Raw genomic sequence first — 16096 nt, 5'->3', positions numbered from 1 at the left:
AATTAACTTCTCCAGGCACAGCCTAGCTGCTAGCAGAATGGGATACTTGAATCAACTTCTAAACTTTCTAGAAATGGTCTATTTCCAAACATAAAAAGATTCCTTCCTAAACTAGATGGAGAGTTTCTTCTTTTTGGAAATCTACTGTTTTTGGGGTTTTTTTCCCCCCTATCTTTTACTGGCTGGCTGTTCCTGCTCTAGCCTGCTTCTACATATCCAAGAGGTCTGGCTTGAGCCACCTCAGGCCACAGCCTCTCTCAAGCCTACCTGGTTCACCACCCAGCTTTAAATCTCATCTGGAGGTGACAGTTCCCAGATTTGTAGCTCTAGCTCCTACCCACCCTCTGAGCTCCAGACTTCCACAACTAATGGCTTTCTTAACATCTCCACTTAAGAGGGTTAAAAAGGCAGTCTTACCACAAAGTTAATTATGCCAGAAAACCATGCTCTGAGTCTGGGTGAGTGGATCTCTATCTAGTTTCTCTCCACCTCCTAAGCCCCACCAGCTAGCTGGACTCACTAAGTCTGTCCACCAAGCAGACCCTTAACTGGTCTCCTGCCTTTCACTCTGTCCCTCCTCCAAGACTTTCTCCAAATTGTGGCAGCTGTGATTGTTTAAAAGCACTCATCTGCCACTATTCCCAGCCTCAAAAGATGACTTCCAATTATTCTTAGGAAAAATCCTTTTGGTGACCTCAAAGCCCTGCCTGACCCACCCTGTCCCAAACTCTATGCCCTGTGGCCTTTCACTCCAATCACCCCGGTCTTTGCTGTGTTCTCCCAGCAAGCCTGGGGCCTCCCACGTGGCTCCCCTGCCTGGAATTCTCTCACTCCCTCACTCTGCTTCTCCTGGCCAGCTCTCAGCTTAGATGCATCTTCCTCCAGGAGACTTCCTAGGCGTCCACCCCACCTCCAGTTTAGACTCTGTCACCTTATTATTTACTTCTAAGCATTGTGGACCTTTTAGCCTCATGCAGTTGTCATCATTGGTATTTGTATGATGTATCTGACATCTGTCTCCCCGACAGTGGAACCGGTGAGAGCAGGGCCATAACTACTGAGGTCTGTGTTGTGGTTGCAGGGTGCCAAGGGCAGATGCATGGGCCACCGCTCACTGCTTGTACAACTTCCTGCACTGCTTTGTCTTGGGAACTAAAAATTAATTTCTCAGATTTCCTTGCTACTAGTGATCTGGATATAAAATCATGATTCCCCACCTGCTAGCACTATCCAGAGCTGCTTTTTCAGCATTTGCAGAGACTGAGCCACTATTAATACTCACTAGTACATGCCTTGCTATCTAAATCAGCTCCTGTAGATACTGTATTATTTAACTGAACCCTATAACTGATACAGTGCTTAATTTGTGTTGAATAACCACTAAAAGTCATGAAGTAACTGACAAACTGCACACTGTTTTTTTTTTTTTTTTTTTTTTTTTTTTTTTTTTTTTTTTTTTGAGACAGACTCTTGCTCTGTCACCCAGACTGGAGTGTAGTGGCGTGGTCTTGGCTCACTGCAACCTCTGCCTTCTAGGTTCAAGCCAAGCGATTCTCCTGCCTCAGTCTCCTGAGTAGCTGGGACTACAGGTGCACACCACCATGCCTTTTTTTTTTTTTTTTGTATTTTTAGTAGAGATGGCGTTTCACCATGTTGCCCAGGCTGGTCTTGAACTCCTGACCTCAAGTGATCCACCTGCCTCGGCCTCCCAAAGTGCAGGGATTACAAGTGTGCGCCACCACGTCAGGCCTCAATTTTTAACTATCCACTTTAGCAACTGTCTGATAATAAACCACTGAACTCTGACATTTTGAGAGACATCTCCATCTGCAAAGCAATGTCTTCATAGTAATCAACACTGTAGTTATAATAAATCTAAGACATAACTGAAGTCAAAGTTTAAGTACCTGTAATTATCTAGCATATTATTTCACGGGCTGAAAGTACATTTGCTTTTAAAATACGCAAATGTGTATTAAAACCAAAAATTTAAAGTCTGTCACTGTGTGATAAATTCATCTTGCAACTCAGGTTACATAAACATATAAGTTTAAAAATGATATGTTCTCAATGAAAAATACAAAATGAATTCCCAATTGAAAACGCTGCTCCTTGTTCTGGTTCAATGCTGCTTGAAATGTTTATGAGGGGTCCGTCACGGTGGCTCACGCCTATAAGCCCAGTGCTTTGGGAGGCTGAGGCGTGAGGATCTCTCAAGCCCAGTAGTTCGAGACCAGGCTGAGAAACACAATGAGACCCCCATATCTACAAAACCACAAAAATAAGCGGGGAGTGGTGGTACACACCTTCAGTCTCAGCTACGCAGGGGGCTGAGGTGGGAGGATGGCTCGAGCCCAGAAGTTTGAGGTTGCAGTGAGCTGTGATGGTGCCAGTGCACTCTAGTCTTGGCAACAGAATGTCTCAAAAAGAAAGAAGTGTTTGAGAAAGGATCATCCCTGGGGGTATGAATCATACTGTATGTAAAGTTAAGGGCCACTCCACCAAAGACAACTCTAAGAAGAAAAATAGTTTCAAAGAATAAAGAAGAATATATGGAAAGGGGAAAACTCCTCCCCTCTTGCCTCAGATAGGGGGCAGTCAGTACGTGGGAGGTAAGGAAATGAAGGAAGTCAGTGCATGACAGCCAAGCCAGGCCACTTCCTTCCTTCTCCTCCACCTCTTTCTACCCAGCGTCACACTGCAGGATCCCCTAAGACACTGGGCCACTTACTCTAAAACTTCAACATCCCTTTGTCTTCGTGACAGTTTCACTGAGGAAAGTGAACTGTTAGCAACAAAAGGTTCACCTTCCACCCATCCTAATCTTTCTCTTAATGATTCAATTCAGCAGATGCATGCTGGGAAGGCCGGGGAAGCAAACAGAAGAAAGGAGGTAGGCCCTGGTGCTTTGGGATTTCCATAATTGCTCAGTCCATCCCACACGCCTAAAGTTAGTGGAGATTTGGGATTGGGCATGGTGGCTCACCCCTGTAATCCCAGCACTTCGGAAGGCTGAGGTGGGTAGATCACTTGAGGCCAGGAGTTTGAGACCAGCCTGGCTGACATGGCGAAATCCTGTCTCTACTGTAATCCCAGCTACTTGGAGGCTGAGGCAGGACAATCGCTGGAATCCAGAGGACAGAGGCTGCAGTGAGCCGAGATTGCACCACTGCACTCCAGCCTGGGCGACAGAGTGAGACTCCATCTCAAAATAAATAAATACATAAATAAACAAAGTTAGTGGAGATTTGGGAAAAGTCTGTATTCTGAACAACTGGCAATCTGCAGATCAGTGTTAATGCTGAGAGAAAACAGCTGCTGTCTCTGAAGTGCCCGAGCGTTTTATAAACAGTGGTTTTTTGGTGAGTGCTGCAGTGTCTCTCCTCGCTACGGGGCTTAGATTTAACAAATGGACAAAAGGAAACCTTGCAGTGTGCGGTGCTGGAATGGAAATGACTTTGCTGGCCACAGATGCCCAAGGCCATTAATATTTCCAACTTAATTTTGAAAAACAGATGTTTCTGTAAAATTTTCAGGAAAACTTAATCTCAATTTTTAAAAACGCTACGAAAATGTTCAAGGTTGAATTATTTTGTTTCCTCAAGGTCGGCTGGACACTCACTCAGATTAAACTCCCCCCTAGCAGAAATATCCACTATTAAGGAAATGGAAAACACGGCTCTCACTTTCCAAGAATTTACCACGTGTGGAGAAAAAAAAAAAGACGTGTAAAAATAGATACTTAGAATGGGCAAATGACCCAAATCTTAAGTACACAAAGCTAAAAATCGGAGAATCTTAGTAACAACGACATCTGTGAAAAGCATTCTTCATGTGGACTAGGATTTCAGGATCAAAAGGGCAACAGGAGGGAAAGGGGTTAACAAGACCGAACAGTGCTAGTGAAGCGGTCTCCGAGAAACAATGTCTTCAGAGCCAGGTGAGTTTGACAGTGATTCACGGGGAGTCAAGTGTGCATTCCCAAGGAAGGGTCTGGTCCAGCTGCTGGCCATGGTGGGGAAGCCCTGCAAGCTGGAGTTGGGAGACTGGGGTTGTGTAATTTTGGGCAGTTAACACCTCTGAGCCCTCCCCTCACACATTTTAATAGGGATGACGGCGTCATCCAGCTAAATCGCAAGGCAGCAAATGAGATGTGTGAGACTGCTTTGAAACCTATGAAAGGTTTTACCTGTGAAAATTCAAATTAAAGCAAATCAAAGAAGACTATGGCAAAAGTGGGCCTGGGGCTTTACTCAAGGAAAAAGCAGGGGGCAGAAATGAGCGGACTGAAAAAATGGTGCACCAGGAGGATGGCTCACACCTGTAATCCCTACCTTAGAAGGCGAAGGAGGGAGGACCACTTGGGGCCAGGAGTTTGAGACCAGCCCGGGCAACAAAGCGAGACTGTCTCTAAAAGAGAAAATTTAAAATTTAAAAACAAAAATGTAAAAACGAAATGGTGCCTCAAGAGGGGGGACACAGGACATACACAAAGTAAACTGATAGAAGCCCTGGGATACCACCAGGTGGAAAAATAACAATTTGACTCAACTGAAACACTTTGCAAAATACCATCTCTAAGCCAGAGGTCTGAAGATTTTTAAAGAAAAGCTGAAGCTCTTAGCCCAGTGTAACAGACACTGATCCCTGTCTATGCAGCCGTGCACGAGATGAGATCTTCAGAGCTGGAGCCCTCGGCAGGAGGTGGAGGTCTGTTTGTGACTGCTGGCCTGCCTTCCAGAACCATGGTAATTTATGTTTCTTCTCTGCACAAGCCTGACGCCCCATGTTTCAAATGCTGTCTCTTGATTTAGCCAGTTCACAGCTGTGCAGTCTTTTTCATTTGTCTTAAAATTACAGGTAAGTATAAAGAACAGAGACAACCACATATCTTTTTGATGTATTTCCTTCTAGGCTTTTGTGTTCTAAGTTGTTTGCAGATGGCTGAACTCATCCTGTAAACAATTCTGCAGCTCAGCTTTTCTCATTTAAAAATTCTTCCAAATATTTTAATCAGTAGGTGTTCAACAACTATTTATTAAAATGTAAATACGACTGGATGGCTAGAAAACATTCCGACGTGCATCTGTACCATAATTCGCTTGCTTATTTACTTATTGACTGCTGCTGAAGCATACCCTGGCTTTTTAGTACATCTGTGATTTGTGCAAGAATGGAGTTTCTGGGTTCCTATATCAGCCTTAAGAGCTGGGTGTGTTGTGTAGTGTTGCATCGTTCCACTGGAGAGGTGCAAAGCACTGGAGTGGGCATCAATTCTGACTCCAGGCATTCCCCCATTAGCATCCCGGGGGTAATCAAACCAAGAATCCACCATCCCTTAAGGGGAAAGTTCCTATCGATCTGCTCCATGAAGCATTAATGCCTCAAAGACCCCAGACCTTGCTGCCATCCTCCTTTCAACGCCTGTGGCACATTTAATGAAATAATACAGAATTACTCCTAAGTGTTTCATCTCATATTGTTTCCTCGTGGATGAGTTCTGTCTCCATGTGAGGGACACTGGCTGTTCCCGCTCCTCTGCATCTACTCGGCTCCTTCTGGTTAGGGTCCTGTGTCCCCACCTGGGGCACCAGCCCCTCTCGAATTCCCAGTCCAGCTCCAGAAGTGGGAGAGGGGAACTGTGCCTAAAGAATAAGCACTTCCCATTCCCCTGGACATGGCAACTGCTTCAGGGACAGACATATGACCCAATTTGTGGCAGGGACAGTCAGGCCTAAGACTTTCATTCCACTGTTAAGGGAAGAGACGCTATCTTGCTGGACGCAGTGGTGAACACGGGTAAGGCTGGAGCTGCCGAGACCATCTTGCTGCTACAAGGGTGCAAATAAAGGTGCGGTGACTCACACCTGTAATCCTGGCATTTTGGGAGGCTGAGGCAGGTGGATCACCTGAGTTCAGGAGTTCGAGGCCAACATGGCAAAACCCCATCTCTACTAAAAGTAAAAAAAATTGCTGGGTGTGGTGGCGGGTACCTGTAATCTCAGCTACTCAGGAGGCTGAGGCAGGAAAACAGCTTAAACCCAGGAGGGAGAGGTTGCAGTGAGCAGAGATCGTGCCACTCCACTTCAGCCTGGGTAACAAGAGCCAGACTCCGACTCAAAAAAAAAAAAAAAAGCAAAAGCAAAGAAAAAACAAAGAGCCAGGCCAAGGTAAACTATATGAGACTCTAGGTAGAACTACACCTGAATTTTTTTATACTTGAAGTTCTCTTTCTGATCATGTCAGTTTGAGTTATTTTATGTCACTTTCAAAATAGAGTCCTAAATGATTCGCCAATTAGATTCTAAACTCCCTGAGCTTGAAGAAGCCTCTCCCGGTTCCCAACAGGGCCAAGAGCAGCGTTCAGTATTTAATGTACACTTTGGCTCTAGGGCCATATTTTATTTTGCTTTGTATATGCTCCAACATCTAATAATGTGATTGACACATCAAACATCTGTGTCTTACTTTGTAGAACTCAGGCCTCCAATCGGAACAAAACATTCTCAGAAGTACCAACCGCCCCAGACAGCTGGTGAAGACAACTCTGTTGGCAATGCAGTACTTCTTCCTCCCTCTGCAATGGGATGCCTTCACCTCCAGACATCCACAGGAGACAGCTGGGAATAACCTCAAAGCACTTAAGATGATGAATGATGTTTTAGGAACAAAGCACCAGTCTTCCATCAGCCCTTATCAAAAGGGACTCCATATTCAAGGGACTAATATTTGTCTTTTCAAGGAACTTCCATTTTATTTTTGACTGTTGTGGGTCAGTAACAAGTCTTCCTAGAGCAATTTCGGATTTTTCTCTTCACCTGAAGGATCTCCAAAAGGATGCCTTTCAACTCCCTATTCCAAAGCAAAGACAGACAGACTGCTTTGACAAGAAAAAAAATAGGCTAAAACCAATTTAGATTCTACAATGGTAAACCAAAGAGTCTTTAGCCTTGATATAAATGTCTTCTAAAAGAACATACTTCACCAAATAAAACAAAGACTTGATGTCATAGCTTGAATTTTGGAAATATGTCTTTATCCATGTGACTACTTGGAAAGGCAGGAAGTATAGCTGGCCTGCCCAGTTGAAAAACTAACACCCATTTTGCCCAGGCATGGAATGAGAGACAGTAGTTAAGAACATTGTTATTAAACACCCCATCAATTTTTAATATGGGTGCCATTGCTAAATTTCAAATCTAGTAGTTCTTTTTCTGGATATAAACTAATGCTATTATGAAATAATTTTTTAGCTGGACGCAGAAAGTAGGACCTATTTTTTTCAGGCTCGAAACCCTACTGAGATCACCACTACAGAAATATGTGGCGCCAGAAGTACAGACAGGAAAAGAAACGTGTAATTTTTTTTCTAAGCAATCAGCTATGAATAAAATGCAAGAATACTTTACTCACCCCACATGGAAAATGTTTCCTAAAAACTTCCTTTGTTGATCTTCTCAGAATTAGACATTTGAAGGTTTGCTCTACTTTGAATATGTGGCATCAAAATGTCATACAATACAAATCATTTTGGAAAAATACCGTTGATAAGAAAATGTTAACAGTTACAAAAGGAGAGTAAAAGTGTTGAATATGACATAAACTGAAACCGAAGAAATATTTGGATAACAAGCAAAGTTATTACCGGAAAGAACTGATATATTTGCAAAATACCACCATCTCTAACACTTGAGGTATATGTATTGGTGGAGAAAGGGACCACGGTATATTAATGTTTCATATACCTATAAGAATCTGAGAACTTAAAATACTACCTGCTAAACTGATACAAATAAATTAAGAAGTAAAGTGGCAAGGATAATAGGCTTAACTACCAAACATACAAAATACAGGGTGACAGTGAATTCAAGAACTGCAGTCAGAAGCTATTCTATGCCTGCTTTTTAAAAAAACGTAAAGCTTCTTAGACTAGATCTTTATCAAATCTCTATCTCATCAGTCCACTGGGATCATATGGTTGTTATGTAGCAAAAGATCCCATAGGAATGAGAATGAGAACATCTCTCCAGCAGTTATCCTAAGCCCAGGAATGTCACAGGCATTTTACATATATGATCTCAAAAAGTCTGCAGAGCAATTCCACTGGTGGATATGAATTTTTGTCTCCATTTTATAGAAGAAAAAACTGAGTTTAGAAAAGTTACATAACTCACCTGAGGTCACAAGGTCATATTTAATTCCATGACTATCAGATGACAAAGCCTGGAGCTTTTCACATCTGATAAGGGCTCCATAGGTTCCTAAGCAAATCTCCAGGCCCCTTGGGGCAGCTCAAGGTCGCGGAATGTACCCCCACCAGAATCCAAGAAACTTGGGTCTGCCTTGGCTACGAGGCTGGGACTGGTAACCTTGGTTTGTCAAACCACCACCCCTCTGGCCTCAGGTCCCTCTGCCCAACGTGAAGAGGCTGGACTGAATGAGCCCTGGTTCCTCCCGGCTAACATTTGGATTCCATAGGAAAAAACTAGCTTTACCCAGTCTTCAGTGATTTTTTTCTTTTCCTAAGCACATACCACTACATGTCTTTTTGGCCACAAAAGGATTCAAGCACCATGAGGACTACAGACAAAAGGCTTTGATTTGGCCAGGCACAGTGGCTCATGCTTGTAATCCCAACGCTTTGGGAGGCCAAGGTGGGTGTATCACCTGAGCAGGAGTTTGAGACCAGCCTGGCCAATATGGCGAAACCCCGTATCTACTAAAAATACAAAAACATTAGCAGGGCATGGTGGCGGGCCCCTGTAATGCCAGCTACTCCGGAGGCTGAGTCAGGAGACTCGCTTGAACCTGGGAGGTGGAAGTTGCCGTGAGCCAAGATTGCGCCACTGCACTCCAACCTGGGCGACAGAGCAAGACTCCATCCCCCATCCACCCCTGCCCCCTCCCCACCAAAAAAAAAAAAAAAAAAAACCAAACCAAACCAAACAAAAAAACGCTTTGATTTAATAGCCTAAAGGGCAGGTCTATTAGTGATCTCTTCCTAAGGCTGTTTTCAGACTGAGGCAGGGCTGGCTACCTTTAATTTAGCTTAAACGTCATTTATCACTTGTCTTGCAGAGCTCTGGGTCCCTCCTGGCTGCAAGGTACAGACATTGTGTCCTTAACCTCCCCCACACACTTTGATGATTGTTTCCAGGACTTTCTGCCTTGCTAGATAGATGTGAGCCTCTGGCAGACATGGAAACTGTCTCATTTGCCCCTATATCCCCAGCACCTACTCCTTGCTACCGTGCCTGAAGCATCAGTGTTTATAAATGCTTACTGAGTCTGGACACAGTTGCTCACACCTGTAATCCTAGTACTTTGGGAGACCGAGGTGGGCGGGTTGCGTGAGCTCAGGAGTTCGAGACCAGCCTGGGCAACATGGTCAAACTCCGTTTCTACTAAAAAATAAAAAATCAGCCAGGTGTGGCAGTGTGCACCTGTAATCCCAGCTACTTGGGAGGCTGAGGCAGGAGAATTGCTTGAACCCAGGAGGCAGAGGTTGCAGTGAGCTGAGATCGTGCCACTGCACTCCAGCCTGGGTGACAGAGACTCCATCTCAAAAAAATAAAAAATAAATAAACGCTTACTGAATCCTGATTTTTTTTTTTTTTTTTTTTTTTCCTGAAAGGCAGGCAGGAAAGGAGATGCAAGAATCTAGGTGATCCATGTGCTTTATCACTCACAGGATTCCATTAAACAAATACCAAGCACAGCCCTATCTCACTTTGCACAAAAGATGAGATGTGTTCCTGAAAGGTAAGAGAGATTTATACCTTGATTCAGCTTGCTAATATTTTCCAAGAACCTAACCTTAACTTCAAATATAGCCTTTCCTTACATTTTTCTTTAATAATCTGTACAGCCTCCTAACTCATGACATCAACAATACATTGTACTTCTAGAACGCAAGAAAATGTACAGTACTTTAAAGCAAAAAAAAAAAAGTGTCTATGAAACTACAATGGTGGATACCTGTCATTAAACATTTGTCAAAACCCGCAGCACATATAACACCAAGAGCAAACCCTAAGGTCACTTACAGGCTTGGTGATAACGACACGTCAATGTAGGTTCATCAGTTGTAACAAGCCACTCTGGTGTGGGTCAACAGGAGGGCGGCTGTGTGTGTGGGGGGACAGGGAGTTCATACAGAACCTCTCCGTATTTTCCACTCAGTTTTGTTGTGAAATTAAAATGGTTCTAAAAATAAAGCTGATTTTTAAAAAGTGAACACCCCTTCAGTTAATCCACATTGTTAAAGAGTCAAATGTTTCAACTTAGACCATGTATTCATCTTTGCAGTCGCAAAGCACAACGTGAGAAAAATCACTTAACTCCAAGTGCCTAAAAATTGATCAGATGGGAGTTTTCCCGTGAAAGCAACATTTATCCTCCAAATTCATCTTGTTTTCAATTCAGACTTGGATATACTAGTCTATACCTACCTGTGAGGATTTTTTTTTTTTTTTTTAAAGAGATTAAGTCTTGTTCTGTCACTCGGACTGGAGTGCAGTGGCACAGTCATAGCTCACTGTAGCCTCGAACTCCTGGGCTCGAGCGATCCTCCTGCCTCAGTCTGCTGGGTAGTTGGACTACAGGCACGCGCCACTGTGCCAGGTTAAGTTTTAAAAACAATTTTTTTGTAGAGACACTGTCTCACTTTGTTGGCCAGGCTGGTCTCAAATTCGTGGCCTCAAATGATTCTCCTGCCTCAGCCTCCTGAAGTGCTGGGATTACAGGTGTGAGTCACTCACTGGCCTTAAATAGGAGAACATTTTTAAGTTAAACTAAGCTCCTTGAGGACAAGGGACTTGCTTTTCATTGCTCTTTATTCCCCTGATACCTGGTATGTAGTGAGTACCCAATTATTGTTTGGATGAATCAATCAGTAAATGAATATATTATTTTCACAGTTTCTGAGCCAAAAGTTACAAACACTGGATGCAAATTCTAGGATGAAGGACTAGAGAGAAGAGGCTGAAAATTAGAAAACAAGTCTCAGTAGGGAAAGCAAAGACAAACACTGTGAAACATGAGGAACAAGACTGTGACATGAAAGGAATTCTGTAAAATTTAATTGGATACCAAAATGGATCTCACAATTTGTGAAATTAAAATTTCTTAACAGTCAAAACAACACCCTTGATCATTTATTATAAATCCAACTCTGAGAAGCTGGGTGCAAGGAATGAATGACAAGAAGAAAACAAAAATGTACCAACCATTTATACTGCAGGAAGCAGAGGGGGAAAAGCTGCCTTTATTTTTGATAGAGGATTTTGCATCCCTTATTATTTGCCAGATTCTGTACACTCCTATTCCACTTCATTTTCATTTTTACAAATGTCAATTGTTTAATCTACGCATCCCCATTCTTCCACCAGACTGCATTCTTCCATCACTTACACCTATCTTCCCACACTCCAACTCCTTTTCCCTTATCCCAAATATAATTCAAAGAATCAAGAAACTTTTGTAAGATTACAAGAGTTTTCTCTCTGGTTTGGGTGTAACATTTCAGGGAGATTCTGCTGAACGCTGAAGATTTCTGAAATGTTGTGCTGTGAGGTTTCCAAAGGACAACATCAAAATTTGGTATTTATGTGTACGCCAAATAGATTTGATTAAAAACATTTTGCACATAATTAAGGGTTCTTGCCTTCAGCGTTCAGCTTTGCCCTTTAATATGCAGGGTACATCACTGTTTATCTGGGAGAAAAAAGATACTCTTCAGCTAGCTTAAAAGCTTATTTGCTGAGTCAAGTAATATAAAAGAAAACTTTAGCCCGATGACCGCTTGAATGGTTGAAAAAACTCACGGGCACTCACCTGAAAATGGAGAAATCATACTAGCACAGTTTATTTAGAGACACCACAGGGGTAAGGAATTAAAGCTCCCCCGCCGCAATGGTGAAGACACTCAAAGACTATGATACAAATTGTCCCTTCCCACAAAATCTGATCACCTGGCCAAGCTAGGGGAAAGTTAGAAAACCCAAACTCAAACTCTCTAAGCCTGGGCTGAGAGAGATAAGCACACATCTACATGGGGTAATGCAGCAATGCAGCCCCCACGCAGCTCTGCAATGTCTGGCCTATGTTGCCCCAGGGTGAGGAGAGAGAGGAGGCAATTAATGAATCAAAAAATCTGGAATTAGATGCACATTCTTTTGGGTTCTGCCACTCCTAGTGACAGTATGGTGACCTCTGGTACATCAGTCATTTGAGCTTGGTGTCAGCAGTAAATTGAGAGGATCCTGACAATTCCAGCTGTATTTAAATTCTTGGCTTTCCGCTTAACTAGCTGTGTGATCTCAAAGGTCACGTCTCTGAGACTATTTCTTTTTCTGCATGAAGGACTCTTTGTTGTGACTGTAACATAGGAAGAGGTATCTGATATATATTTGCTAAGGTGGTAAATCAAGGCTTAGTTGAAATAATGTAAGCGAAGAACGGGCACACAATTAGAGGCTAATAAATGTTCACTACCTTGATCCTCCTCTTCCTCTCTAACTTTGGAGAAATCTTTTGGGTAAAATTTCCATATGGTTGGTTGGTTGGCTTTTTCTTAATAAATGAACAAAGCCAATTCAACTTTTTTTCTAATTATAAAAGTAACACATGTTCATTGTAGAAAGAACAAATTATATATTATATTTGTGAACTGAGAAATGTATGTAGGTAGCATATTTCATTAAAAGTTTAGGGCTTATATCAGAAATCTAAAAGAATATGAAGAGAAAAAAATAAAAATCACTGACTATCATCCAGGGATAGTCACCATAAATGTTTTTGATGTATATTCTTCTAGACATTTTTCTCTACAATATTCTATAAATATTTTTTATAAAAGTGGAAAGCATACTATACATACTATTTTGCAAATTAATTCTTCATTTATATTCCACATAAATACACAGTCACATGATTTGTAATGACATAGGACTCAGCTGTGTAACTACACCATCATTTAATCTCACTGTTGTGCATTTACAATTTTCCCCTCATTTTGGCCATTATAAACAAGAGTTGCATGACAAATATTACTGTATATACATTCTTCTAAAAAGATGTTCCTAATTAGCTAAATCAAAATAAATTCCTAGAGGAAGAATTACTAAGTCAGGGGTATGCCTACTTAAAGCTCTCTCTCTCTCTCTCTCTCTCTCTATACACACACACACACACACACACACACACACACAAGCTATTGTTCAGAAAGACTATTAAATTATATTCTCATCAGCAATGTGTAACTGTTGTTTTAACTTACATGGATTACTGCTGTGACTGAACATATTTTCATGTTTCCTGGCTATTTATATTTTTTATCTGTGGTTTTTCCTCTTCATGGTTTTTTTAATTCCATTTTCTACAGAATTACTTTTTCTTGTTGATCACACACAACAGTATGCCTTCATGCTTGCCAATTTTTCTCCATTTTTTCTTTTGATTTTACTTATGATAAGCATTGATAAAAGAAGTTTTCACTCTTATGTGGTTAAACCTATTAGTCTTTAAGCCCTTTGTTTTCTATTTGGTATGTACATGCTTTTAAACAAAAATTCTATAATCCAAAATGTTTTACTTTCATTTTTTAATGCTAATAAATAATGTCTTAGAGTTTCAACACAAAATAAACATTTAGCTGTATGGTTTCAGTATGAAGTACTACATACTGAGAGCCACAAATATCTTCTAGGTCTTAAAATATATTACATTTGAAAGTGAGAATTCTATTTGGGTGAATTTGCAGATTTCATTAAAACTTTGAGGTTTATATTAGAATACTAATAACACAAAATGGAAAACTGGACATCATTGTTCTTTTGTTCCCCACTCCATGAAGTTTTATTTTTCTTTCACATTACATAAACACAGGGTCCTTGAAAAAAATTCAAGTAGAGAAAAATAAGGAAAAAAACATATTTTAATAGCAATACCCAAGATAACCACAATATTTTGATTTCTGTAAACATATGCTTATGCATATATTTAATACATTCATATACACACACACACATTTTTACATAAATGAAAAATTGGCTTTATGATATCTGTCTTCATCACTTTACTTTTTTCCCTCTAACCATCCTGTGACTTTCAAACTTTTGCAAGCCAAGGTGGGCAGCTTGGTTCATATGTGTGACAACAAAGGCAACAAGAGAAATGCTTTGCATTTTAAAAATATGAAATCCCATTACATGTATTTCTCTGAACTTGCCTTTTCCTAAACTATGTCATACAGATCCCTCCTACACAACTGGTCTGGCTCGCTTTTAATTATATTACTTCAGAGAGTGAATGTACTATAATTTATTCAGCTGTTCCACTACTGACAGTCATTCACTTTGTTTCCAATGTTTCTTTTGAGACAGGGTCTCACTCTGTCACCTGTGCTGGAGTACAGTGGCACCATCATGGCTCACTGCAGCCTCAACCTCCTGGGCTCAAGAGATCCTCCTGCCTCAGCCTCCCAAGTAGTTGAGACTCCAGAGGTGCACCACCACCACTGGCTCTTTTTTTTTTTTTTTTTTAAGAACAAAGTAATGGGGTCTCACTATGTCGCCCACACTGGTCTCAAACTCCTGGGCTCAAGCAATCCTCCCACCTCGGCCTCCCAAAGTGCTGGGATTACAGGTATGAGACCACCGCACCTGGCCTGTTTCCAAAGTTTAGATGCAATACACAATGATGCTATAAATACATTTATATACACAGATATATACATATATATACACACACAGACACATACATATACATATATACATGTACACACACACAATTTTACTAACCAGTGCTTTTAGTTCTATGGGATAGATTATCAGAAGTGGGACTGTAGATCAAAGGCCATATATATTAATTTTGATTACTATTTTCAGATGGCTTTCCGGGAATGCTATATAAACATACAACATTCTCTACAATGTCTGAGATAGGTTTCTAATAAACTTGACCAAGGAATGGTTGCCTTGCCACCTATCTTGAGGAAAAAAATCTAATACAACACATTTTAATTATTCTCCTCTAACTCCAATAAGTTTTGATGCTACTTTCATTACTCTCCTTATTTCCCAAAAACGCTTTTACCAATATTACATAGGGAAACACAGAAAAGAATACATTACACAAATTCTTCCACCATGAATTTCAAAATAAGATCTGAGAAGTGTTGAGAGTTATGATGACTTCAAAGTATATTGTGTAACTTACTGATTATCAACCAGTTTTTATGTTGGCCATCTAAACTACAGGGGGAGAAAAACATACCTTCATATAAAAGTCATGGGAGAAACCATGACCTTTCAATGCTCTTTTCCCAACTTCCCAAAGAAAAGGAACAGCTTTTTATGCAGCAGGAAGGCATTAATTTAGGAAGCCTGCTTTGAAAAATTATCGATCCCAAAAGATATGATCAAATCCTTAAGTAGAACCAAGGAACAGCTCTAAAATTCTACTCAGAAGGCAATTCCAAACACCCAGGCTAACACAGCCCCTGTGTCAACATCCTGCAGCTGGCTTATCATCAAATGCTTTCTTCAGCCTGCACAAACCCCAAGTGTGGTTCTTCTTAAGTTCTCCCTGCACTGTTTCCGGCACCTACAATTTTTTTTTTTTTTTTTTCCTGCAGGCCTCCTCTGAAACAGGGTTCACCAAGTAGTCACTTGCATTTGATAAGCCCTACTACCCTTTGCTCCCCGAACGTACATTTTCCCATTACATTTGTAGAAAGTTTTTAATAGTCCTATACTGATAGTAATAATATGCCAATACAGCATCAGAACAACCAATATCCGCATCTCTGCAAGAAAGTTAATCATTGACCGATGTCATTCTATGAGGCACATGTAAAAAGGGCAGGTGATTCTATTCACTACTTGCTTAATAACAATTACTTTCCAATTAATATTAATAACTATATCAAATAACATGGAAAGAAACAAATACCCACATTTCCAACTCAGACTATAACTTTGTAAAAATAATAATGTATTGACTGGCACAGAAGTCCTTCATCAGATTCAGAATAATATTTGCCATGATCACGTAAAACGCCTTATTTTGCCAGGTGAAAGTGGGCACTAATGGT

The 16096-nt window shown here is 41.0% G+C and overlaps 1 protein-coding gene and 1 long non-coding RNA gene across 6 annotated transcripts in view; one reads left to right on the top strand and one right to left on the bottom strand.

The window, feature by feature from the left end:
• PIP4K2A (phosphatidylinositol-5-phosphate 4-kinase type 2 alpha) overlaps nucleotides 1–16096 on the bottom strand; it is a 180703-nt gene that overhangs the window by 113366 nt on the left and 51241 nt on the right. The gene's annotated exons all lie outside the window — the stretch shown is intronic.
• LOC116418922 lies at nucleotides 2703–14522 on the top strand. Of its 3 annotated transcripts, none has more exons than XR_004229135.1 (5): nucleotides 2703–2893; nucleotides 3606–4748; nucleotides 6476–8654; nucleotides 9639–9762; nucleotides 14385–14522. It is a non-coding gene; the product is annotated as an uncharacterized LOC116418922 (long non-coding RNA). The 3 variants fall into 3 exon arrangements; XR_004229136.1 differs by lacking the exon at nucleotides 2703–2893 and having other exon boundaries at nucleotides 3118–3940; nucleotides 4660–4748; XR_004229134.1 differs by lacking the exon at nucleotides 2703–2893 and having other exon boundaries at nucleotides 3118–4748.

This window comes from Piliocolobus tephrosceles, chromosome 9 (assembly GCF_002776525.5).
Source record: "Piliocolobus tephrosceles isolate RC106 chromosome 9, ASM277652v3, whole genome shotgun sequence".
Lineage (NCBI taxonomy): Eukaryota > Metazoa > Chordata > Mammalia > Primates > Cercopithecidae > Piliocolobus > Piliocolobus tephrosceles.
This window is presented reverse-complemented; position numbering and strand designations above follow the sequence as displayed.